This window comes from Ptychodera flava, chromosome 8 (genome assembly GCF_041260155.1).
Source record: "Ptychodera flava strain L36383 chromosome 8, AS_Pfla_20210202, whole genome shotgun sequence".
NCBI classification, from domain to species: Eukaryota; Metazoa; Hemichordata; class Enteropneusta; family Ptychoderidae; genus Ptychodera; species Ptychodera flava.
The window spans coordinates 18,542,609-18,567,868 of NC_091935.1; the positions used below are offsets into that span (position 1 = coordinate 18,542,609).

General features: G+C 37.9%; 1 protein-coding gene across 1 annotated transcript in view; it reads right to left on the minus strand.

The window, feature by feature from the left end:
* The window catches only part of LOC139138717 (receptor-type tyrosine-protein phosphatase mu-like), a 40,998-nt gene extending 21,500 nt beyond the window's left edge, over positions 1 to 19,498 (minus strand). Inside the window, exons 1-6 of the mRNA XM_070707225.1 lie at positions 19,419 to 19,498; positions 13,764 to 14,069; positions 11,138 to 11,389; positions 4,015 to 4,416; positions 2,054 to 2,188; positions 723 to 877 (exon numbers count right to left, since the gene is read on the minus strand). The gene's annotated coding sequence lies outside the window, so the exon portion shown is untranslated. The remainder of the gene's footprint in view (positions 1 to 722; positions 878 to 2,053; positions 2,189 to 4,014; positions 4,417 to 11,137; positions 11,390 to 13,763; positions 14,070 to 19,418) is intronic.
* Positions 19,499 to 25,260: the final 5,762 nt, after the last annotated feature.

The following is a 25,260-nucleotide window of genomic DNA, read 5'->3' on the forward strand; positions in this document are numbered from 1 at the left end:
AATTTATGCAAATTATCAAAGAGCCTTTGTGAAAAGTGAACCACTAAAAGTGTTTATTGATACCCAAGAAAATATTAAAACTTTAAAATTCTTTGAAACAGCTTATTTAATGCATGGTATATGGCCGCAAAAGTAATTTATAGGAATGTTGGCCACCATATTGGATTTATGCAAATTATCAGAGTGCCTATGTTAAAAGTCATACCCCCAAAATCGCTTTGCAATGCCCAAGAAATACACTTTAACTTTAAATTCATTGAAATAGCTTGTTTGATACGTGGTATATGATTGAAAATGTTTTTTGTAGGAATGTTTGCCGCCATATTGGATTTATGCAAATAATGATGTGCCTATATGAAACGTTATATCTCCAAAATAATTCCCCGAGCCAAATTACTAGTGTCAGACTTTGAAATCACTGAAATAGCTTGTTTAACATATAATATATGGCCAATTATGTTATTTGTCGGATAAGTTGGCCGCCATATTTGATTTATGCAAATTAGGCATATTTCCCCAACGTGGATTCGAGTAAACTTTTAATATGTTGTTCTTGGTACCTCTCTAAAATGCATTCTGAAGAAAAAAATTCTGTTGCAATTTGTGGTGGGTCCTAATCCTATTTGACTGGACTAATACGGCATCGTACAAGTATGGGGTGATTAATTTTAAATGCTGAATAAACCATGACGACAACCTTTTCATCCGTAAAAGGCACACACCTTGTTGGCAGTCAGTAATATTTACATCCATCCAGCCTGGGCACACTCTCCGTTTGAACACGCACCAGTTATCTTATCACAAGCTGCGTTGTCTTTGCAGTGACACTTGTACTCACACAGCTCTCCATAAACTCCATCATCGCATGAATTAGGAACTGAAATGAAAATTCCAGTTTGATGTATGTGTCCTGAATAAGCAACGATTTCAGAGCACCGGAAAGAATTAGTCATTAAGGGACACATTGAGCATACCCTTTCGGGCCTAATATTCTGGTAACACTTAAAAAACTAACAGCATGTCTACAATTATACAACTTAATCAAATGACACACACAAAGCAACTGTTCTTCAATGACTGCGGACCATACTGCCATCCAGCAGAGTACGGCCCTATCTTTCGTCGTGAATATTGCGTCTACCAGACCACATGGAGACTGTGGTCAGATGTTATTTGGAGTCGATGATTTGTCAGGACGATTCACTCGTAAACATTAAAAATTTGTTCCGGGCTAGTTGGTGTCAGTCAAGTTGGATTTGGTATGGGGCGAGTTTGTATCGGGCGAGTTGGTTTCCGTTGGTTGGAATTGTGAATACGACTGAATTTGAGCACTGTTACACAACCCCAAGTGACTCGTAATATCAGTAAAATGGTCAAATGGTTGATATAATTGATTGTTTTAAAGTGAGAAATTTCCTTTTCACATACGGATATGCTTGATCTGTTCACAAAATTACTATAAAGTGTTTGATGGTTGCCTAGGACTTAAAAAGCAAAAAAAATTTCTGTCTTGACAACCATGCTATAGTTTCAGTGGTTTAACTGGTTTCCCTGCTACATTCAAAATTATGTATGAAGGAAACGAATAGAAAACCGACTTTATAATTTTAACATTTTCAACTAATCAGAGAGACAAAATTCACGAAAGGATGAGATGATCGCAACTTCCAGTTTATAGGGTATATGCAATACATATAGCTGCTTCCTGCTGGTAAAATCTCAACAAATTCAAGATTTTAAAGAATTTGCTGATTTTTTCACACATTTGCATTCTGATTTTATTAATTTTTAATTTTGGAAGATTTTTTCCAAACACTTTGTTCTGATTTTTTCTCTTTTTCTGACCACCCCTTGTATGATTTAATGGCCCATCCCTAAGCGTCATAGTCTTCACTGTCACATTGTGATCAACTCTATCCTTGCAAGCGTATAACCATGCACCAATGTTAAATTCACCTGTAGCTCTGTTACAACCATTGACACTATGACATGTCTGTGTGCATCCAGGGCCGGACTTTTCACTAGGATATATTGAAGTTAGATCAGTACTCACTGTGACATTTTGATCCACTCCATCCCTGCTCACAAGTATTACTACCACTGTTACATTCACCTGTAGCTATATCACAACCACTGATACAGTGACATGTCTGTGTACATCCAGAACCATACATACCACTTGGGCAGTCTGCCAATGAATCGATGAATGAATAGAGATTACAGCAATTCTTTAAAAAACCGCATTATGAATCATGGGAAATCGATCACACACTCAAAAGTGGTATATAGACAGACTCTTATTGGATAATAAACGCCTTTCGCTCTACTTGCGAAATATTTAAGCAATAAAGCACACCCAGTGATGGTATACCACGAGATTTTGACACATGTGCATGAGCGATAGCGAGTGCATATATGAAGTGAACTGGTCAGAATCGAGTGTTATACCGTCGCTCGGAGTGATTTATTGCTATTATATCATAACAGTATATTGAAATTCAGGCGGGGAACGTCAAAAACGGAACTTTGCTCAAGCTGAGAGTTCGCGCGTATGCTAGCCGTGATCTATTGCCAATATACCACTGTTCTTTCGCGTCTCGACCAAGCAGATCGCTGTTTTGTGCCATCAATATACTGGTGTGATATAATATCCGATAGCGCAATCAGTAGCACACGGATCAGAACTGAATATTAAGCTGATACCGTGCAATCGACGACAACAGCCGAGCATTGTCAAGGTTTTTGATATTGTTGTACATTTTGGTGACAGACTCACAAAAAAGGTCAATTTTCCAAATAAAAGTAAACATAGGCCACTTTGAACCATAACGCCTGACGTATATCTCGTCAGGAGCACAAGTTAAGGTCTTGGCAGTGAATACTTGAACACTTGTAGTGTGTGGCCTGAGAAAAATAAGGGACAATATTAAGTGATGCTAAACAATATATGGCCACGACGTATTCATGATATAATTAAATGTTTCTAGTGAAAATTTCGCACATTTTGCGGTATCTGAGAAACTGTTAGGGATATTGTGTCTCGCACTCGCCTACGCTTCGTTTGAGACAAAATATTCCCAACTCGTGTGAGAAATATGATCCCAGATCCTTGGTGCTGTTAGACTCTACTAATCTTTCACGCATTCTAATATCATATAGGGCTCAGCGATTGGTGTCGCGCCAGAGGTATTAGAATTTGTATTTCCGTCAAAGGATGCACAATCGACGCTTACACGGTCAATAATACTGTATTGATTCATGATAAGAAAGTATAAATTAGAAAACTTCTTCGAAGATACATACTTTAGTAGTTACCACTACGCATTGAGTAAACAATAAATTCAAACAGCCAGTTTATTTGACCCCCATTGAATTTGATGCGCACATGAGCACAGCAGAGTTCTCTAGTGCTTGAAGTTATCATACCCTGATAGGTTAAGACTTTCTGTTTAATTTGTCAAAAAGTTGGACATAAATGTCCAATTTTTATACATAACACTTTGCAGTTATCATGATAACAACCATCCGTGTTTTATAAGGGCTGTATTATTCCTTAATTAGTTTTACCATAGCAACTGTACCGCCCATAAGTCAAGTACTGTAAGCTTTAGACAGCTGAAATTCTTTGTCTCAAAACCTGCCAATTTGCATCTAGTATGTTATTGACAGAGAGGATGCTTTTCTAAATGTTAATCAATTCCAGCACTCTTGCGTGAGTCCTCGCTCTTCTGTACGGCAGTTTTCTCTCTCTTTCTATTTTAAAGGCGCTATGGTAACGATTTTTATGTATAGATAATGAGGTGATGAAAAAAATTGCCGGCTTACGGCAGCGATACATTTTATGAATCGGATTTAAAAGGTAATACCTCGAAGGTTTCATATTTGTTTGTTTACAAGCACTAAAATAATATTGCGGCGCCTTTGAAGTTAGTCGGGTACACTTTCCGTTACTCGCATGGTTTATTTAACCGCTGCATGCGTAGTCAGTTAGCCGCTGGCACGACGATTACTTACTTGTTGCACAGTCCAGTCCTCCATATGATGCACTGCATGAACATCCATAGGGATCAGCTATACAGTACATTGATGAACGACATGCATCAGAATTGACACTTGAACATCTTCTGTCACAAGTCATACCCCATCTATTTTTACCACAACCTAAAGTTCAAAAACATCATTACATTGATTGTAATGCCATTCATATGTTAAACAGGATTCGAGGCAATATCGAACCGCACATTCTGTCTCTATAATGTTTTGGAATCTCTGTTTACTTACCGGTTTCACAATTGCTTCCCTGAAATCCGGGTGGACAGATGCATTCCCCAGTGTCTGAATTACACATCCCTCCATTGTAACATGTTGAACAGGAGAACAGACAGTCCGGTAAACCCCACTTTCCATTAGGACAACCTAGTTCAGTACAAAATTAATTTACACTCCAATTATCTATTTTTTCGTGATTGTGCGTCAATCAGATGTTTGCTCATCATATATACTTAGGTGCATGAAGTTCATCAATGAAGTTAATTATGATTCTCACACCAGATAGAGCAATACGAAGGCATTACACAACTTATTAAGCGTTGAACTTTTGGTGTAGTTGAGCAAAGTATACAACCGAAATTGCTGTACCGCCAAGGTGATCGAATTACACCGCTAGAATATTTACTACCTTGTGTTACGTGCAGAGAAAACGAACAAAAGGGTGAACTCAGCAGTTTCCGTTTAAACCAAATTTATTACGAAAACAAAACTAATTGCTAAGTTAGGGACAGAGTACAAGCTTTAAAAGTGTACAGACTACTTATCTCAGCTGGGACGGCAAAGCTCCAGTCTCAGAGTTGTAACAGTCAGTTGGATGAATGAACAGTCCTTTGGCTTGCAGGCTTGAAGCTGCACAAGACCACAGTATAAATCCAGCGTTGACAGTGAAGGTCTTGAAAAGTCTTGAGAATGACTACTGCTGGAGTTTAGTAACACACAAGAGACACGATCCCAAAAGTCTGACTGCAAGCCTGCTGTCCCAGTATTTATACTCATGTGTTTACATAAGCATATAAGAACAATCTAGAACTTTTATTGACATGCTAATTACTGTTCTAAAATTATCTCCCTTACACAACTAATCAACTTTCCAGAACATTCCAAACATGACTAATTGAATTCAAGGTTGTGAGGTCACTGAGGGTAGTGACCTTGAGAATGTTCTAGACTAATTGAACTCAGGTCATGATGAGTGTGGGGAAATGACCTACATAACACACCCCCTCTTCAAAAAAAGAAAATTTTTCAAAGAAAAATCTTTCTTTTACAAATGTAATCTTGAAAAAGATTTAAGTACTCAAATTTTGTTTTACTCTAAAGTAAAACTTCTTGAAAGTGAACAACAATAAACTCTAAATACGAGAGAGACAGTCTGCAATTAAATTGTCTCTGCCTTTGATATGTCTAATATCAAGATTAAACTCCTGTAACATTAAACTCCATCTTAGCAATCTCTGATTTTTGCCTTTGAATTTCTGCAGAAAAACAAGAGGGTTGTGATCAATATAAACCACTATTGGCTGATTTGAAGAAGTAACATAAACTTCAAAATGCTGTAAAGCTAATATCAAAGATAAACACTCTTTTCAATCGTAGAGTAGTTTCTCTGGGATTTGTTAAATTTGCGTGAAAAATAGCAAACAGGATGATCTATACCATGACTATCCTCTTGCAATAAAACAGCACCAGCAGCCGTATCACTAGCATCCACAGCTAATTTGAATGGCAAAGTGAAATCTGGTGCAGACAACACTGGAGCACTTTGCAGTATGGCTTTAAGTGTATCAAATGCCTGTTGGCATTGCTCTGACCAAACAAACTTTACTTTCTTTTTAAGTAAGTTAGTCAAAGGCTCAGTAATTGTGGAGAAATTTGGACAGAATTTTCTGTAGTAACCAGCCATACCGAGAAAGCGCATCAGTTGTCGTTTGCAGTTGGTATGGGAAAACTTGAAATGGCACTGATTTTGGCATCAACAGGTTTTACCTCACCCTGTCCTACAGTATGTCCGAGGTAAGTTACCCTTGCCCAACCAAACTCAGATTTGGCAAGGTTGACAGTCAACATTGCTTTGCTCAGTCTCTCAAAGAACTTCCGCATGAGCTTGATGTGTTCCTCCCAGGTGTCACTATACAGGACGACGTCGTCAACGTAGGCTGCACACCCGTCTAGCCCGGATATGACGTCGTTGATCATCCGTTGGAACGTTGCCGGAGAGTTCTTCATTCCGAATGGCATCACCTTGTACTGGAACAATCCGTCTGGTGTAACAAAGGCGGATATTTCACGAGCACGATCCGTCAGAGGGACTTGCCAAAATCCCTTCAGTAGGTCAAATTTTGTCACATACTTGGCTTTTCCCACTCGGTCGATGCAGTCATCAATCCTCGGGATTGGGAAAGTGTCTGTCTTTGTTAAAGTGTTGGCCTTCCTAAAGTCCGTGCACATACGATAACTGTGATCTGATTGGGAACAAGTATGCACGGCGAACTCCAGTTACTTTTACTGGGTTCAATAAAGTCATTGTCCAGCAGGTATTTGACTTCTTCCTGGAGATATTTCGCTTTTGTTGGATTCAGTCTGTATGGATGTTGTTTTACAGGCTTACTGTCCCCAACATCAACGTCGTGATAGATGACGTTTGTCCTCGTTGGAACATCTTGAAACAGGTGTTTATATTCATGGAGCAGTTCTTTACCTGTTGTTGTTGTTCTGGCTGGAGGTGTGCCAACTTTGTAGACTCCAGCTTCTCCAGGATTTCTGAGTTCTGAAGCTTGACCGAGCCCAGCTTTGAGTTTAGGGTATTATCACTCAAGTCAGTTTCAGTATCACTATCTTCATAATGGTTTGAACTGACTGCACTGACAGGCTGAGTTATAGTAGGATTATCCCTATCCAAATATGGCTTAAGCATATTTATGTGACATAGCTGTTTTTGTTTTCGCCTGTCAGGTGTTATTATGATGTAATTTAAATCACTCAATTTCTTATCAATTAGGTATGGCCCAAAGTAACGAGCATGGAGTGGTTTGCCAGGAATCGGAAGTAGAACAAGAACTTTTTGACCTGGTTCAAACTTCCGTTTCGAGGTGCTTTATCATATTTGGTTTTCATTGACTGCTGAGATGACTCAAGATTTTCTCTGGCTAATTCACATGCTTTAGAGAGTTTTGTACGAAAATCTGACACATATTGCAAAATATTCAGACAATCATCATCGTCTGATAGGAATTTCTCTTTAACGAGCTTAAGTGGGCCACGGACTGTATGTCCAAATACAAGCTCAAATGGGCTAAAACCAAGAGACTCTTGAATTGACTCTCTAATAGCAAAGAGCAGAAAATGAATTCCTTCATCCCACTGCTTCTCTGTATCGAAACAGTAGGTCCTAATCATGTTTTTCAAAGTTTGATGAAATCGCTCAAGAGCACCCTGACTTTCTGGATGATAGGCGGATGACCTATACTGTTTAATGCCTAGCTGATCCATTACTTGTTGAAAAATTCCAGACATAAAGTTGGAGCCTTGATCGGACTGGACACATTTAGGGAGGCCAAATAAAGTGAAAAATTTGACTAAAGCTCTCACTATAGTCTTTGTCTTTATGTTTCTCAGTGGTATGGCTTCGGGGAACCGAGTTGATGTACACATTATTGTCAGCATGTACTCATTTCCTGATCTTGTTTTTGGTAGGGGCCCAACACAGTCTATTAGTATCCTACTAAATGGTTCTTGAAATGCAGGAATTGGCTGTAAAGGGGCCTTTGGAATGGTCTGATTTGGCTTTCCTACCATTTGACATGTGTGACAAGTTTTACAGAAATGTGCTACATCCTGCCTGAGATTAGGCCAATAAAAGTGACTGAGAATTTTATGATAAGTTTTCCTGACTCCTAAGTGACCAGCCCAGGGGGTTCATGGGCCAGGCGCAATATTTCAGCACGGTAGGGCTTTGGAACCACAATTTGATGTTTTATAGCCCAATCGTCATCAACCAAAACATCTGGAGGTCTCCATTACGCATGAGAATACCAGATTTTGTATAATAGGAAACAGAGCTATCTGAAGTTTTACCTTCATCATCTACCCTGTCAAACAAAGACAAAATATCTGGGTCTTTGTGTTGTTCTGCAATGAGATTTGATCTAGAAAATGTCTGACTTGGTCAGCAGAAGTTTTTCTGGAAGTTTCAAATCCACGAGGGATAACGGAATGATCCGTGTCAAACACCTGACTGAGAAAGGTGTCATTTAAGTCAACATCTGTGACATTATTTTTGAGAGTATTTGATTCTCGGAAGTTTTCTTTGACATGGCTCGAGTAATGGCACATGAAGGAAATAAATCGGGTATCTCTTGTTCAATTGGCTCTGGATCTTGATCTAAACTAGGATTATCAGTCACAAGTGGATTAGTAATGACCTTGTCCCCAGCAAGGTCGTTTCCAAGAAGAAGGTGAATCCCTTCAAAAGGCAAAAAAGGCCTAATACCTAAAGCCACAGGTCCAGAAACAAAGTCCGAAGACAAATAGACATTATGGAGAGGAACAGGAATGTAGTCATTACAATCTACCCCCTTAATAAGAACTTTAGAACCTGAAAATGACTTTTCAGAAAACGGCAGGGTATCTGCCAACAAAAGAGACTGGGAAGCCCCGGTATCTCTTAAAATTTTGACAGGGGTAGCGGAAGAGAAATCACTAGAAAGTGATATAAAACCATTATGAATAAATGGCTCGAAAATACCCATAATGCTATCTTGAGAAGAATTGACCTTGACCTCATTAATTGGGGATGAGAGGGGTTTAACCTCAGAAAATGTGTTGCACACATTATTAGACTCTAATTGAGTTGATGAAGAAATAAAGCCGGTTGGCTTAGATCCACTTTGACCACTTTGACCTTCACGTTTTCTTTTCAATTTGAAACAATCTGACATTAAATGGCCGTCTTTCTTACAATAATTACAAGAAAGTGTACCGAAACTGTTTGTCAGAAGGAGATTGAGACTTGGGATTGATGATGTGGAAGTGTTACTTGAACTCTGTGAACTGTTGTCATTTGATTTTCTACTGTCCTTTGAAAAATTCTTGGATGAAAAGGACGAGTTAAATTTACCTGCATTGTTTCTGTATGAAAAGGACTGGGATGGTTTGCTGAGAAATGAAGATTTGTGGGTCAATGAATAATCATCGGCCAAACGTGCAGCAACCTCCAATGTATCTGCCTTTTGTTCATTGATAAACGTCTTGATGTCACTCCGAATGCACCTCTTAAATTCTTCAATCAAAACAAGCTGTCGTAATTTGTCATAATTCTGACTGACCTTTTCGAAGAACACCAACGATCAAACAGTTGTTCTTTTGTTCGAGCAAATTCAACATAAGTTTGATCCTTCACCTTCTCACAATCCCTAAATTTCTGACGATAAGCTTCAGGCACCAACTCATAGCCCTTGAGAATTAATTCCTTCACAGAATCATAATTTGAAGCCTGCTCTACTGACAACTGAATGTAAATTTCTCTGGCTTTACCCACCAAAGCACTCTGCAAAAGCATAGACCAGGACTCCTTAGGCCAACTCAGACTCTGAGCAATTTTCTCAAAATGAAGGAAATATTTATCAACATCCTTTTCTTGGAAAGGGGGAACTAACCTGAAATGCTTAGTGATGTCAAACTTGTCTGAAGGAAGAATTTTCCTGACTGTCCAAGCTCCAAACGTTTCATTTCTAATCTTTCTGCCTATCTTTCTCTCTCTGTCTTTCTTCCATTTCTAATTGCATTTGTATTTTTTCTTTTTCTAATGCCTGTCTCTCTTTTTCCATTTGTAATTCTAGTTTCTTGATCTCCAAATTTGTCTGCATTTCTAATTCTAATTTTCTGAGTTCAGAGGTAGACTCGGGCTCATAATCTTTCAGGGTGGATTCCTCAAATTGGCCTAAATCAACTAGATGTTTGGCAATATGGTACTGTATTTCCCTCTTGTGCATAGATCTTTTGACTTCTACTTTAAGGAAATTGGCCAGTGTAATGAGGTCGTCTTTTCTGAGGGAATCAAATGTGTCCTGATCAAGGTCATCCATTTCCTCTGGTTTGAATTCCGCCATGATTAAATTTCGCTGAGTTCACAGTATACAGTAGTTTTTGAAAAAGGCTGGCAAAATGTTGTCAAACGGCTCAAAATATTCGTCTCCCGGACGAGCCCCCAATTTTGTTACGTGCAGAGAAAACGAACAAAAGGGTGAACTCAGCAGTTTCCGTTTAAACAAAATTTATTACGAAAACAAAACTAATTGCTAAGTTAGGGACAGAGTACAAGCTTTAAAAGTGTACAGACTACTTATCTCAGCTGGGACGGCAAAGCTCCAGTCTCAGAGTTGTAACAGTCAGTTGGATGAATGAACAGTCCTTTGGCTTGCAGGCTTGAAGCTGCACAAAGACCACAGTATAAATCCAGCGTTGACAGTGAAGGTCTTGAAAAGTCTTGAGAATGACTACTGCTGGAGTTTAGTAACACACAAGAGACACGATCCCAAAAGTCTGACTGCAAGCCTGCTGTCCCAGTATTTATACTCATGTGTTTACATAAGCATATAAGAACAATCTAGAACTTTTATTGACATGCTAATTACTGTTCTAAAATTATCTCCCTTACACAACTAATCAACTTTCCAGAACATTCCAAACATGACTAATTGAATTCAAGGTTGTGAGGTCACTGAGGGGTAGTGACCTTGAGAATGTTCTAGACTAATTGAACTCAGGTCATGATGAGTGTGGGGGAAATGACCTACATAACACTTGAAATAACAGTGTCCATGGAAACACATGCGGCCAATTCTGTCAACCATCTTTACTGATTCAACCTTGTTGAATCAGTAACCAGAATCATCTTTGCTATTTAAACCTTGCCCGAGCTTGCCATAAAGCCTTGCACTTGTGACAAGGTACCAACCTGTTGTAGCGTGTAGCAAGCATTGTAATGAACGTGTGTACCAGGAGGACATCTTGTGTGCTACGCAATAATTAATAAAGGATAAAAGGTAATCGGCCATGTCTTATAACGCTGTAAGTATTGATAGTTCACCTCTCACGATGAGTCTCATAAATCCACTTTTCCCGTCACTTCGTTGTGTTTCACTGCTGTAACATTCATAAATTCCTGCATCACTGGTCTTTGCAAATGATATCGTAATGCTACTCTGACCATTCCATTCTGATTTCTGTATCCCGTTATGTTTCCATTTTAATGAGGTTTCTGATATTGACGTCGTCATGGTCAGTGTTACATCATCTCCCCGGCTTACTGTCTTTGTTTGGATTTCCGGTTTTATTTCAGCTGTACAAAGAATCACATTAAAACGTTCCTGCAACATTAGCTTAAACGTTTAATTGTTGATACAGTGCAAGGGAAATACAGATATACATTATTGTAAGAGTAAGACAGATAAAATGGAAAAACATTCCACGGCTTAGTAACAGTAGCAACTAAATGCAGGCAGGTAGAATGGCACACTCATGGTAAGAATTTTAAAGGATGATATCACGATTGGATAGACAGAACAGACGGGAAGAACGGGTTGACAGATACAAAGTGAACAAATATATATGCACAGAAACTCCAAAGTTAAAAGTCTGGTAAGGAAAGAAATAGAGGGCGATGTTTAGGGTAGGAAGAAATGTTCCATTCAGGTAGCCTTCATTAATATTATTTGGAGATGATAGGGGTCTGTAGACGTGGATAAGTAAACAAAGACGTCGTAAAGGGCGCGGTCAAATTCTGGAAAATACAGTTTTCGGGTCTAATTTTACATTGGAGTGATATGTTTGTATATTGATAACTACAAATATGAGCAAAAGGGTTTACATAACGGAAATAGAACAGAATTTATGAACAAAAATAAAAAATTTTTCCATCCATAACTGTGATGTTTGTGATATATACCGACAAACATAGTAATCAAACATTTACCGTATATAAAAATAAATATTATTTTTATTACGATATCACCCCACACATCAATGATCGTCATTTTGCTGGTATTGCAATTAGGGTAGCTGTTTAAAATAGAAACACGGAAAATCTCTGCTGTTTGTGCTTTTTGAATACTTAAGTGTATACCCCGTGTGGTTGTTAGTCCATGGGGACTTAAAGGTTTGGTCATGTCCGTGCATGCGTGCGTCTGTCCGTCCGTCCGTGCGTCCGTTCACGCAGATATCTCAGAGATGCCTGGAGCGATTCCATTAAAACTTGGTACAAGGATTACTTCCTTTGTCATACAGATGCACGTTGATTTGTTTGTGATATGATCCAATATGGCTGCCAGGTGGCCATTTTATTACGATTTTTCATGTACAGAGACATTACTCAGGCATGTTTCAACCGATTTTATTCAAAGTTGGTACAAGGACATTGACCAATGAAATAGAAATGCAAGCCAATTTTTTGTGATACAATCCAATATGGCTGCCGTACGGCCATTTTGTTTCGATTTTTTTCATGTACAGAGCCATAACTCAGACATATCTCAACCGATTTTATTCAAACTTGCTACAAGGACATCGACCTATGTCATACATATGTACGTCAATTTTTTTTGGTGATACAATCCAATATGGCCGCCTGGCGGCCATTTTATTACGATTTTTTTCATGTACAGAGCCATAACTCAGGCATGTTTCAACCAATTTTATTCAAAGTTGGTACAAGGACATTGATTTATGTCATAGATATGCACATTGATTTGTTTTGTAAAATGATCCAATATGGCCGCCAGGTGGCCATTTTATTGCGATTTTTTCATTTTTTCATGTCCTGAACTACAACTCAGACATGTATCAAGCGAATTTATTCAAAAGTATTTTTATCACAGACCTAAAGAAGAGGACTCTATCCTATCTGAGGACCTGTAACCAAAGTAGCCATTAACAAGTGGGGACTGTGTCATCAACGATGACTTGTTTTGTTTACAACGGCCTCAGTCTTGTTCGCCGGCCTACGATAACAAAAATTGTGACTGTTTACCGCTACTTACGTTTGCAGACCTGTTACTGTTTCTCTCCCCTCCGGGCATAGCAAAGTAATATGAGTTTTCATTTAAGAATGGGAATTTTGTCTGTTTATTTTAAGTATTTATGTGTTTTTGCTAGGCTCCTATGACTGACAATACATATATATTTGAAAACGCAACTGAGTTGGCATGTAGGCACTACATACTGCAGTCAATAACTGATAGTAAATTCCAGGTAGTTTCCATTAGAGAAAAACAAGGAAGCATTTGTTAATTTGAAGAAAAACAAACAATTTAAAAGAAAACAAAAAACAAAAAACAAAAAACATTACACTGAAAAGAACATAAATACTTGACTATGTTTGTTTCCTGAAATGGTTCATACTTATTAAAAACATAAAATTAAGTAAAGAAGGGGATAACAGATTTCGGTCAGCATGATGAGTAGCAGGAATAACGAAACCATGGAAAAAGTCACATTAGGGGAATGCTCCATTAACTTAGGAATACCCTATTTCACTAGAGGATCAATTTCACAGACCTGCCTTTCCTACAATGGAACGACAATAGCACCAGCTGGATTAGATAAACATATACCTTGGGGATTAAAAGTCTTCTGTTTGTCACCCGAGTTGATCAGGCAAGGACTCGGGTTTCAGGTAACATGCAAGTTAATGCAGTCGTCCCCTAATGAAAATTTACCTTCTTCAGCAACCAAAACCGTCTGCAGTATCTCAGTCTCTCCAGTGTTGGCATTGGCATAACAATAATATACACCCGGTCTGTCAGCACCATCATGTAAGTGAAGTCTTCTTGAATAGCCCCATAAAGTTTCATACCGCTGAACAGGAAGGTTTGATCCTGTACCTGTATCTAAGATTCTTTCGAAGGTGAAACTTGTACCTACAGTTGATAGGGCATCACCAGCTGAGAATCCTGCGATGAAAATATTGCCACTAAAACTTGGTGTTGCTTTTCCATTGAAAAAGGTAACATCTAATCTTGCACCTGTGTGTGATTGAAAGTTAATACGATAATAGATCACAGGTGTGGACCCATAAGAAAGGTACCACTCAAAAGGTCGTGGTAAGATAATATACGTGTCTGGTATTAATATGTTCAGCCGGGACAATTTTTTACTTGAAAGAAGTCCTAACTAAGAATAAAACGTCGATGATGCATGAATATAGTGTTTCAAACACTCAGACTAAGCAGCCCAGGGCCACTATATTATACATTGGGAAAGTATCAGAGGTTTGCCCTCTTCGTATCCGATGAAGGTTCCTTTCGTGTAAAATCACAAGGGCTAGCGAACAGTGCATTCATTTATCAAAGAATTATGACAAATAACTACGGACATTATTACAGTGCAACAGTGCAAAGTGTTAGTGTATGCTTATGAACAAAAGAAACAGGTCATATCTAAGAAGTTTCCAGCCTAGTAACCAACATTAATTATGTCTTCTTATCACCAACACAGACGATTATCGTCCTTACCCAACAACTCATTAACAGATCATGATGTGACAAACGAATTTTAACTTGTTTGCCATTTTTCCTACAGTAGTTCTGTCTTTTCTGCATCAAATTATGCAGCATGCGCATAAATATAGAGAGAATATTAGTGTAGGCAGGCTTCAATTCACAAACTAAACGACGCTTTCGCTAGCCAGATATTAACGGTACACCAAGCCCGACAAATCTGCCTTATCTCAATGAACACAATGAGAAAATGTACATACACTGAAAAAAGTCGCACGGGAAGAACTTTTTATGGTGCGATATGATATCACAATCTTTATCGATCAAAACCCCTGCTTAAAGGGGAAGTTTACCAAAGCTGAATTTTGTGTGAGGCCTAGCAGCTAGGTGATGTTGCCGTGAGTGTGTAGGGGTCGAATCCCGTTTGGGTTATAGTAAAAAATATATTTAATTAATATATTACATTATGAGTTAGCTGTAGAGTCGCTTATTCCGGAAAAGCCGTTTTCGCCACTGAGTCATAACTCGCACGATTTGTTTTGTAAAAAACAGACAAAATAGGGGTGAAAGTTGCAAAACTTCCTGCAATATTTGACATAGATTAGTTCCTCAAAGTGTATTGAGTATAAATATATTGAAGTCTTTCAAAAAAATTTCTGTAATATTTTTCCTAGGTAAGTTCAACGGAATGTTATAAGTATGAATATATTCAAGTTTATTCAAAAACAAGAATGTAATCCGAAAAGAGACAGGATCCTGGCACTGGTCACTCTGGTGCCCAAATTGTTGTAAGATTTTCAAAATATTTCCTGATTTTCATATATTAGTTCAAGAGCATGTAATGTGTATAAATAAATTGAAGAGTATCTAAAAGCAAGAAAAGAAGTTAAAGGAGACAGGGTGTTACTGTGGTTTTGGCCATTGAATTTGACGATGACAATTCACTATTCACATATACAGACTATGTTGGTATGCTGAATATTGGGTATTTTAAAGTAGTTTATTGGGAGTAAATAACAACTGGTTTGTATACATAAAAATAAAACTGAAAAATTATCAAGTGTTACCGCTACTCTCCCTACCGGGCTTTACAGAACAGCACTTCTTAGAATAGATCTAGTCATTGCAAACATTATAGCTCACATTACACTCGCGGTCCAGTGTTATAGATCATAGACACTTTTTTTCAATTTCATGACATGTAGCTGCTTGGGTAGCATTTTGTATAATGAAAATTGTAACATACCGTGATTCGATGGGATTCCTAAGAATCAATCTACCGCGGGGATGTGTCCTACGTCCTGTCAAAGCGCCGAAGGCAGCATGTCGATAATCTACGCATCAGCTCGGCAAATGAACGCGGCCTTAGTCGCTCTCAGCAACGTTCGCGGCCGGTCTTCTTGTCTCGCGAACTACCTCTATCAAATTATTACCCCAATCGGACGTGGATCTTCAAGTCCCTGTATGCTGGCAGCGAATACGACTTGTCTTTTACTTGCAAGTTTGAAACTGTCTTCACTAGCAAATTCGGTTTGCTGTTTATTTTATCATGTATTTTGCAGAAACAAAAGTTTACTCAATATTCGATAAGGAAATAGATATGGTGAAATGAGCATGCGAATGGCACTGTCATTATGGGACGGGCTATTGAAGCTATTGTACTGACAGAAAGCAGTTCGAAACTAGTCGGATGATGAATGATTCCTGAAAAACCCGGTTAGCGGTAGGGCATGCAATATCACACTTTATATATATACCATATGATAATATATTTTCACCTATCACTTCCCAAGATCAGCTTGTTGCGTTACCCTGTTTCTTTCTACCTTGAACTCTAGATCAAATTCGAAGTTTGACATAATGGCGATTCTACTAACAGAATAATAACACGTATAGTTTTCTATCACCTGAGGTATTCTTTGATCCAACCTGGTAATGTGCATCAAAGCCCGAGCAATATTTTGACAACACTTAAATATTGCTGGGAAACGGTGATCTGTCAGTCGTTGCTGGGTGCGAGGCCTGATGTTATGAATACAAAAGGTTATACAAGGTTGTAAAATACCATGACCACTGTGACCTTATAAAGGGACTGCTAGTAAAAATAACCTACATAGTATTTACAAGTGATTCGACAAATCGATGATATGGTTTCAACAACGGTGACCTGACCTTACATCGCGATTAACCGTGTGTACTCGTTTGGCTGCATGCATCAATATATGATGGTGAGAACATCAAGATAAGTTACTGGGATTAGAAAGTTATATCACATTCAAGGTGGACGGTGGAACGTATGACGTATTGACAAAAAAAGTAAAAAGTAATATTAACTGAAAAGTATCATCATATTTAATTTTTCATTTTCTAACAATGTCGTTCACCCCAACAAGTAATTTTCATAATAGTAGGTAGCGATCAAACATAATGTCAGATGCATGAAGTATACATATTTGTTAGCGGTTACGGTAAAATACTGCGTCTGTAAAAAGGCAATTATTAAAAGCCAGGTTATAATTGATCATAAACGATGCTTCAGTGTTATTGCAACTTTGACTGCAATTTATCTGGCGTGCAAAATATTATTTTCGGTAACTCCGGATCAATCCTACAGGAGTACATATAAATTCAGACCCAGCTTCAAATTGTAAACAAGGAAAGAAGTTTAGCGCAGTGATTAAATGAGAAAGAAGCATTGTCATTCTTAACATCTCGTATGTGCTTGCCACAAACAAAAATGTGAAAATTCACCACCAGTAGACATAAATTTCTTGCTGCAGACACAATGCTCTAAACCTGGAAGCATGCATCGCCATTTTATGACTATTGAAATAATAATTCATTTTGAAACTTTGATGATAGTTATCATTGATAATATCTGACCACTTGAATTAGGTTATCGCTAACGATGTGTAAATCAGGTGAACTGCCACGTACAGACTAACCTGAAAACAACTATTTCCTTATTTAATCAAAGTCAAATGTCATAGTTTTTTATCAAAAATCTTAATCTTCAGACATTGAGTGAGTATCACATTATTTTTCCAGGTTGTGTGTGACTAAATAGAAGTATTATGAGCAAAATGTTTCATTTAACATATACATAAATGGTCAGCTTCAATAACGAGTGTTATAGGATTGTATGTCTGGAGACGAAACAGATCTGTTGGCAATGATATCAGCGACCAAAATTTGAACAAGACGTATGCTATAAAGCTGCGTCCATTGAGGTTGCGACCTTACTCAATATTATCGCATAATTTTGAATACTCTTAATATTAAAAATAGACATTCAGTGAAAGACGACTACGTCATCCCAAATGTCTATCTTTACTGTGAAGAGAATCCTAAATAATATTGTCAGGTCTTTGCCTTCATCAATCAAACTTTAACATACGTTTATATATATTATATATATTATATATATATATATATATATATATATATATATCATATCTTCGGTATGATTTATGATACGTTTGTGAGAATAACTTTAGCCCGTTGGCGGTTAAAATGATACCGTTCACTTGGCAGCATTCATCTACTTATACTATTATTGGGAAGGGTCTTTAGAATTTAAGGTGGATGTTTTTGACATTTTATTTTGCAGAAGGAATATAACACAATTTCCTGATGACAGATGTGGTCAGTCTAAAATCAAGCTTATATTCGGCTGTTATGTGAAAAGATTTATTATTGTCATACTTCCGGGTTTCAAGGAGTCACAACATAGATGCCTGTACTTCGTCAGATACACGACAAGGCCGTTGTGCAAAGTGTCAGTTGATTAACCTGATTTGATTTTAGCATAGGGGTCGTAGAAATGTCCGTCCCCAGGGGTAGGGGTGGGGGTAGGGGTGTATTTGTCTCAGCACAAGTTTCTTCTTGCTATGGTTTATGTTACTTTAATACGTTTGACTATGATATGTATTGCCAATAAAGATTTATACTGCAAACCCTTTTGTGTTCGACCAGCGCAAGGTCCAACACCAGCACCAGCAAGAAATAACAGAAGTACCTTGCTAGCGCGTTCATTGTTGACTTTGTCGAAGTTAATCCGGTGATAATCTGGTGAAAACGTCCACGGATTAGTAATTTACCCTTGCTTGCTTTGGCGCATTAGGCAATCAAACGCATCAGATAATAGACGCAGCATAGTGACAAACGTTCGCATAAGATTGTCAAAGGACAAATACGTGACACAGCAACGAGGACGGAGAAAAAATCGTTACAAAACCAGTGCTAACAGAAGACCAAGACACCAAAGGTTGTTAGTATAAATCTTTATTGGCAATACATATCATAGTCAAAGGTATTAAAATAGAATAAACCACAGCAAGGAGAAACCTGTTCTGAGACCAAGGCACCCCTACCCTCTCCCCTACCCTGGGGACGGATATTTCTGCGACCACCTATGCTAAAATCAAATCAGGTAGATCAACTGACACTTTACACAACGGCCTTGTCGTGTATCTGACGAAGTACAGGCATTTATGTTGTGACTCCTTGAAACCCGGAAGTATTAAAAGAATAAACCGTTTCACATAACAACCGAATATAAGCTTACCCCGATCGACTATGATGCAGTAATAACCGAAATATTCAAATTACAGTATCACTGCATATCTTGCCCAGGCATAACCTTTAAAATGACCCACACCTAAATATAAAGACAATGCAACTCCTCTTTCAATAGCACGAATAGAACACCACCCTGTCAGAATGAAGCGCGTCTTACCTCGAAGAGCGTGTTGTTAGCCAAAACTGAGACGTCCTTTTAGCAAATTACTCATCAAAGACAGGGTCTCGATCTCAAAACAAACAAACGACAGAATGCTAACTGTACACATGAATATCAGTTTTGCGGGAACGTACCTGCCAATGAAACTGTGAGGCACAATATCAACCAACGTTGAGGAGCATACATGTACATTGTTGATGACTGCGTACGTGTGAAGGTTTAAAGGGAATTATGGGACAGCTTTTCAAGTAGACTAATTTTGGCAGCAGTCGTATTTATACACGAATAAACTTCCTTATTCGCGACGTATACGGTGTAGTAATTTTGACCAAAGATACCTGTTTTTTTAATGTTCGCAGCTTTCACAACTCTATATGTGTCAAACAAAGAGAACCTTTGTACAGATTTTTGATTAGATGAGGCAATAGAGATCGGCCATGAAAGGCCTCGTTGTTTCCTACTTGTTATTAAAATAGCTTCTTCTATGGATTTTTACAGTCCGTAATTAAATGACCGTAAAAATAAAAATCCGGTATCTTTGCCTCACCTAGGCTTGTCTTTGGGATTGATTACTGTATTCGATGCTACGAGAAAGTTTTTTAACATATCATATTTATTTAAGCAATAACCCCCGCCGCAGGAGTGTATACTCGAGATGTTGGTACAATGCGCGACATATAGCACGAGCCGATAGGCGAGTGCTATATGAGCGAATTGTACCAAAATCTCGAGTGTATACCCGACTGCGAAGGGGGTTATTGATATTATATTATATCAACTTGCGTGTATTTGTTGTCTTACTTGGGTATTTTCATCACTCTAAGCGCCAAATGCAGAAAACTGACGTCTGAGAGATCGAACGTCGGAAATTCTGCGCCCGAGACCGAGCATTTTTATAAGTTGGGATTCCGTACAGGCACACTGTGTCCTACGTTAAACACGCGTTACGTCCATATCGACATGCGACATTGCATTTTATTCGCATGCAACACGAACGATACTTGTCAAGAAATACCTGCTGCACTCACACAGAAAATGGGTCAAGAGTTCAAATCAAAAGAAAAGAGTAACAATTTTTTTCGTAAATTTACATATAGTCCTGGCTTTTTTGGCATACTAAAAATAGATTTCTCTCATTCTGTACCGCATACCGTCGCGACATTCAGTGGTGGCACAGTGAAGTTACAGGATCTATTTTTGATGGATAATTTGGACGTTAATTGTACCAGAAAACAAGCTGTTTTAAATAATTCAGACTTGCGATGACCGCAACTGTGATGAACAGCTGTGCAGATTCTGAGTATGTTGCCCGATGCAGGGAGAGCTGGACGCTGACACTGCTCGTTGCATTTGATGTAGTATCGTCACAGTCGCCAGGAGTCATCCCATAATTATTTTGAACTTCTTGGTCTACATCGTTAGGACATCCCGATCTGTTATAGCCCAAACTTTGGTAAATAATATCTGACATACCGTTACTGTGAGGAAGTGTCAATTTATTTGTGTATGAACGAATACTATCTTCATTTTAAAGAGCGGTACTAGGATATATCGCGTCTCGACTCCCGCAAAGTGCACAGTGCGCTGTCGCCCTAATATTTGTGTGCATCATACCCCAAACGTGCTGCTTCAGAGATGCCTTTCATCATCGATCCCAACTTACTTAAATCAAGAGGTAAGTTACAGACCAATGCTTTATCTGTGTATCAAAATTCGGTCTTCGGTCTTTGAAACAAAGTGGACTGTTTCGGTCTTTCTCGAGGGTCTATGGTTTAAATAGGCACGTTCAAATGCACCGACGGGCAATTTTCGAAAATGCTGGTGTGAGGGCCGTTTTAGCACTGCTATCAGTGCTAAAACAGTATTTTAGCATCGGTGGAATGAGCTCTCGTCCAATCAGAATGGCGCATGGTAGCATGGTATAATATAATAGCCTTTTTAAATAAGGGAGCCTTCAGTAATTACAGGGGGTGGGCCGGGGGAATTTCGCGAACACCTGTACCGTAAAATGTGACCCTCTCCCCACTCCTCCTGTCTAAAATGTGACCCTCCCCTTGTCCGACATTCTAAAACTTGACCCCCCCCCCCAACCACTGCAGTATTCTCCCCGGGAATAAATAAAACAGTATCAGCTAATTTACATAAAAATTGGTTCAATTGTTATGTTAGCGACAAATTACAGAGGGGAGGCTGGTGTTTTTGGAGGGACAGTCGCAATTTATCACGCAAGAACTTTTCAAGAGATATGGTATTTCATATAGTTTAGGGAGGGTCACCATATTTTGTGCAACTATAAGAAGGCAATATGTAGCTGATTTAGTGCTTCATCCAAAAATATCAAATCATAATACATGGAGTCTATCAGGCAAATTACTGACAATTTGCCCCCACAAAACATGCTATATCTGTATTTTATACATGTTTGATAATGTATTTAAATGTACTTTGGTTGAATAGGGAAGTAAAATGAACATTTGTGTACAAGAAATTGATTTCTGAATTTCATCTAAAAAGTTGGTTCACTATCCATGGTGTTTATGATGAAATTATGAATAGTTTTTTCCAATACAAAATAGGTAAATCTTTGCATTTCTGTACTCTTGATTATGATATTAATTTTCTTGCTTAGACTAGAGTGGTTACAAGTCTATGGTTGTGTAAGAAATTTGATTTTGGAATTTCACCAAATGTCATTCAATACACTATGCATTGGGGTCTATGATGAAACTATGAATAATTTTTTCAGTACAAAATTAGATAAATCTGTGCATTTATGCATGCTTGATTATTCACATTATTGTTCTTGATTAGACTACAGTGGTTACAAGTCTATGGTTGTGCAAGAAATATGATTTCCGAATTTCACCAAAATGTCAGTTCACTAAGCATTCGGGTCTATGATGAAACTATGAATAATTTTTTTCAGTACAAAATTAGATAAATCTGTGCATTTAGGAATGCTTGATTATTCACATTATTATTCTTGATAATACAAGAGTGGTAACAAGTCCATGGTTGTGCAAGAAATTTGATTTTGGAATTTCACCAAAATGTCCATACACTATGCATTTGGGTCTATGATGAAACTATGAATAATTTTTTTTCAGTACAAAATTAGATAAATCTGTGCATTTATGTATGCTTGATTATTCACATTATTGTTCTTGATAAAACTAGAATGGTTACAAGTCCATGGTTGTGCAAGAAATTTGATTTTGGAATTTCACCAAAATGTCGATTCACTAGTATGCATAGGGGTCTATGATGAAACTATGAATAATTTTTTTTCAGTACAAAATTAGATAAATCTGTGCATTTATGTATGCTTGATTATTCACATTATTGTTCTTGATAAAACTAGAATGGTTACAAGTCCATGGTTGTGCAAGAAATTTGATTTTGGAATTTCACCAAAATGTCGATTCACTAGTATGCATAGGGGTCTATGATGAAACTATGAATAATTTTTTTCAGTACAAAATTAGATAAATCTGTACATTTATGTATGCTTGATTATTAAGATTATTGTTCTTGATTAGACTAGAGTGGTTACAAGTCTATGGTTGTGTAAGAAATTTGATTTTGGAATCTCACTAAATGTCAATGTACTATGCATGGCGGTCTATAAGTGTGTGCGTATTTTGTTGGTGATTTCCTATTCAGGAAATATCACGCAGACAATCAAAGTTTTGGCCATAATATCAGCTTCTGTCAAAAGTGACCCTTCCCCCAAGAGAGGTTTATAAAAAGTGACCCTCCCCCTTGAACTGATTTCTAAAAAGTGACCCTCCCCCAAATTCCCCGCCCCATCCCCCTGTAATTACTGAAGGCTCCTAATATTGACTAGCTGATCAGCCCTTTTAACAAATTGAATTCTGAGAACTAAAACGGAGATTTTTAAAAGTCATTTGAGGTAACAGAAGCCAATGATGTTAACAGTTTACCTTTGTGTTTGACAAAAATTAGATAGTGCTGATAGTTGTAAGCAGTATTTTTTTAATACTTCATTGACTAACTACTTGTAGGAATCGTGTTAAAATATTATTTTTATGATTTTATTTCCTTTTGGTATGTTTTTAGCGTCTTCATTGTCAACTAAAAAGTTTTTTATGTCTTTTATTTATTGTAATGTACAGCATGTAATTATCCTAGATACGTGTTATATGTCTCGACCTTCATGGAAAGAAGTTACCTATGGAGTTATCGACATTAACGAAAAAAAATCAATGAATGAATGAACGAACGTACGCACGAACGAATGAATGTTTGAATGGAATAAATGAATGACATCCTAACTTCCCGACTTAAAGAATTAACTTAGGTAACACGATTGGAACTAATTCAGGATAATTGGATGGTGAAATAATGTCGATTTAATCTACAAAATGTAATCTCATCTGCTTTTCTTTTTACATTACACGCTTGTTTTTTATGAATAATTTGCAATATTACAACATTCAGCTATACGGCACGTAACACTTTTGAGAAATTTGAAAAATATGAAAATCCAATTATCCCAAAATAATTCCAATCGTGTTCGGTATACATTTACAGAGCATTTCAGATTAGTACCACAACTCAGTGTGTGAGGCAGACACGTTTCATGTACAATATTTATGATTGGCTAGGGTATCACAACACCACTTTCAAGCTACAAAATCTGAAACTCATTCAGTTATTGCACTAAAGTGACATGGGGCAACCTTGTCTGAACAGGCAGCTGAACTGTCGGTCTACAATGTAGCTGTTTTAGTAACAGCAGCTGAAAGTGCTAACACGCATTTTACTGCACTGCATCTCACATGATAGACAGAGTTTAAGTCCAAATATCTGAACATACTTTTGCGCATTTAATTTATGAACATGTGAAGTTTTAGAACAAAATTAGAACAAAATCTCCTAAAATACACAGTTTATCAAGTGCAATCAATTATATTATCAGTATTTTGTCTAGGCAGACTCATCCCATCATAATTTACATTATATTATATCATGCAACCATGCGCCATTCTGATTGGACGAGAGCTTATTCCACCGATGCTAAAATACGGTTTTAGCACTGAAAGCAGTGATAAAACGGGCCCTAAACCAGCATTTTCGAAAATTTCCCACTCGCTGCATTTGAACGTACCCATCTAAACCATAGACCCTCGCGAAAACCGAAACAGTCCGCTTTGTTTCAAAGAAAGAATACCGAATTTTGATACACAGATAAAGTGTGGGTCTGTAACTCACCTCTTGGTGAAAATAAGTTGGGATCGATGATAAAATACATCTCTGAAGCAGCACATTTGAGTGTGATGTAGACGAATTATTGCATTGAGGCGACAGCGCACCGTGCACTTTTCTTGATATTGCGGGAATCGAGACGTGATATATCCTACCGCTCTTTAAAATGAAGCTAGTATTCGTTCACACACTAATAAATTGACACTTCCTCACAGTAACGGTATGTCAGATGTTCTTTACCAAAGTTTGGGCTGCAACAGACCAGGATGTCCTAACGATGTAGACCAAGAAGTTCAAAATAACAATGGGACGACTCCTGGCATGGCGACTCCGACAAAATTTGACATCAAATGCTAACGAACAATATCAGCGTACAGCTCTCGCTGCATCGGGCAACACACACTGTACAACTGTTCATCACAATTGCAGTCCTCGTACGTCTGGATTATTTCAAAACTGCATGTTTTCTGGTACGTCCGAATTATCCATCAAAATACATCCTGTTAGTGTAACTTCACTGTACCACCTCTGAATGTCGCGACGGTCGACGTATACCGTATATACGCGTAAGCGGTACAGAATGAGACAAATCTATTTTTAGTATGCCAAAAAAAAACCAACCAGGACTATTGTTCATATGTAAATTTACGAAAAAATTGTTACTTTTTCTTTTGATTTGAACTCTTGACCTGTTTTCTATGTCTGCAGCAGGTATTTTAATGTAGTCTTCGCGTTGCATGCCAATAA